This window comes from Portunus trituberculatus, chromosome 7, assembly GCF_017591435.1.
Source record: "Portunus trituberculatus isolate SZX2019 chromosome 7, ASM1759143v1, whole genome shotgun sequence".
Classification (NCBI taxonomy): Eukaryota; Metazoa; Arthropoda; class Malacostraca; order Decapoda; family Portunidae; genus Portunus; species Portunus trituberculatus.
Genome location: NC_059261.1, coordinates 4,856,544 through 4,859,043, shown reverse-complemented (window position 1 = coordinate 4,859,043; position 2,500 = coordinate 4,856,544). Strand labels below are relative to the sequence as shown.

Genomic DNA, 2,500 nt, shown 5'->3' with positions numbered 1-2,500 from the left:
GTGAGTGTTGGCAACCTGGCTCCCGTTTTCTTTCATTCAGGGTGTCTAGTTTCCCGTTTTCTTTCATGTGAGGGTGTTGGTTCTCGTTTTCTGTTGATATATTCGCGTTTTCTATCATGTAAAGGTGAAGAGTGAGTGTGATGAAGAATGTGATGAAAATGAAGGAAGGAAGGAAGGAAGGAAGGAAGGAAGGAAGAAAATTAGATAGAAGATGGAGATTAATAATGAAGAATGAAGGAAGGAAGGAAGGAAGGAAGGAAGGAAGGAAATTGAGATAGAAAGTAGATATTAATAATGAAAGAAGGAATGAAGGAAGGAAGGAAGGAAACTAGATAAGTCAGATAAATAGTGAAGGAAGAAAGAAAAAGATTGATAATGAAAGAAGGAATGAAGGAAAGAAGAAAATGAAAAAATGAGATAAAAGACAATAATAACGAAGGAAAGAAAGAAAGAAAGAAAAAAATAGATCGATACTGAAAGAAGGAAGGAAGAAAACAGACCAACGAAAGAAGAAAATGAAGGAAAAGAAGAAAAAGGAAGAAAAATAAATAAAAAAAAACAATAAAAATGAAGAAAAAGAAAGAAAAATCGATAAATAATTAAAGAAGGGAATGAAGGAAGTGAAAGAAGGATGGTGATTGGGCAAATGATCACCAAAAAGCTTAATTGGTGATTCCGGACACGCTATTGGCTGGCGGCTCATCAACACTGCCCTCTGATTGGCTCCCTGGATGGCCCGTGCTGTCTTCCCATTGGCTGGCCGTCTGTCTCTTTAATGGCGGGATTAATTTAGCGAATTTGTGCATCGTTAATCGCTAAATTATGTGCTGCTTTCGGAGTCAGCGCTACCAGTCAGTCAGTCAGTCAGTCAGTTAGTCAGTCAGTCAGTTAGTCAGTCAGTCAGTCAGTCAGTCAGTCAGTCAGTCAGTCAGTCAGTCAGTCAGTCAGTCAGTCAGTCAGTCAGTCAGTTAGTTAGTTAGTCAGTCAGTCAGTCAGTCAGTCAGTCAGTCAGTCAGTCAGTCAGTCAGTTAGTTAGTCAGTCAGTCAGTCAGTCAGTCAGTCAGTTAGTTAGTCAGTCAGTCAGTCAGTCAGTTAGTCAGTCAGTCAGTCAGGCAAGCAGGCAGGCAGGTAGGCAGTCAGTCAGGGAGGGAGTCAGTCAGTCAGTCAGGCAGTCAGGGAGGCAGTTAATCAGTCAGTTAGTCAGTCAGTCAGTCAGTCAGTAAGTCAGTCAGTCAGTCAGTCAGGGAGGGAATCAGTCAGTCAGGCAGTCAGTCAGTCAGTCAGTCAGTCAGTCAGTCAGGGAGGGAGTTAATCAGTCAGTCAGGCAGTCAGTTAGTCAGTCAGGTCAGTCAGTCAGTCAGTCAGTCAGTCACGTGAAGGGATAGAGTCAGAAGTGTGTTAGTAGGCAACCTCTGCGTCTCACCTTCATTACTCTCCAAAGGCTCTAATTGAAGTGACGCGGATTTTTAAAGCAATATTTGAGGTTCTAGTGACAGATTGACAAGATTTCTACATTATTAACAGATTAACTACATTTTCAAAGGCTCTAATTGAAGTGACGTGGGATTTTAAAGGTGTTTTTGAGGTTCTAGTGACAGATTAACAAGATTACTACATTATTAACAGATTAACTACATTTTCAAAGGCTCTAATTGAAGTCATGTGGGATTTTAAAGGTGTTTTTAAGGTTCTAGTGACAGATTAACAAGATTTCTACATTATTAACAGATTAACTACATTTTCAAAGGCTCTAATTGAAGTGATGGGAGTTTTTAAAGGTGTTTTTGAGGTTCTAGTGACAGATTAACGAGATTTCTGCATTATTAATAAGATAACTACATTTTCAAAGGCTCTAATTGAAGTGACGCGGATTTTTAAAGGCGTTTTTGAGGTTCTAGTGACAGATTAACGAGAGTTCTATATTATTAACAGATTAACTACATTTTCAAAGGCTCTAATTGAAGTGATGGGAGTTTTTAAAGGTGTTTTTGAGGTTCTAGTGACAGATTAACGAGATTTCTGCATTATTAATAAGATAACTACATTTTCAAAGGCTCTAATTGAAGTGACGCGGATTTTAAAGGCGTTTTTGAGGTTCTAGTGACAGATTAACGAGATTTCTATATTATTAACAGATTAACTACATTTTCAAAGGCTCTAATTGAAGTGACGTGGGATTTTAAAGGTGTTTTTAAGGTTCTAGTGACAGATTGACAAGATTTCTGCATTATTAACAAATTAACTACATTTTCAAAGGCTCTAGTTGAAGTGATGGGAGTTTTTAAAGGTGTTTTTAAGGTTCTAGTGACAGATTGACAAGATTTCTGTATTATTAATAAGATAACTACATTTTCAAAGGCTCTAATTAAAGTGACGTGGGATTTTAAAGGTGTTTTTGAGGTTCTAGTGACAGATTGACAAGATTTCTGCATTATTAATAAGATAACTACATTTTCAAAGGCTCTAATTGAAGTGATGTGGGATTTTAAAGGTGTTTTTA

At 37.6% G+C, this 2,500-nt stretch overlaps 1 protein-coding gene across 2 annotated transcripts in view; it reads left to right on the top strand.

Annotated features, from left to right (window-relative positions):
* LOC123498654 (RNA-binding protein Musashi homolog Rbp6-like) overlaps window positions 1–2,500 on the top strand; it is a 430,630-nt gene that overhangs the window by 268,368 nt on the left and 159,762 nt on the right. The window lies entirely within an intron of this gene.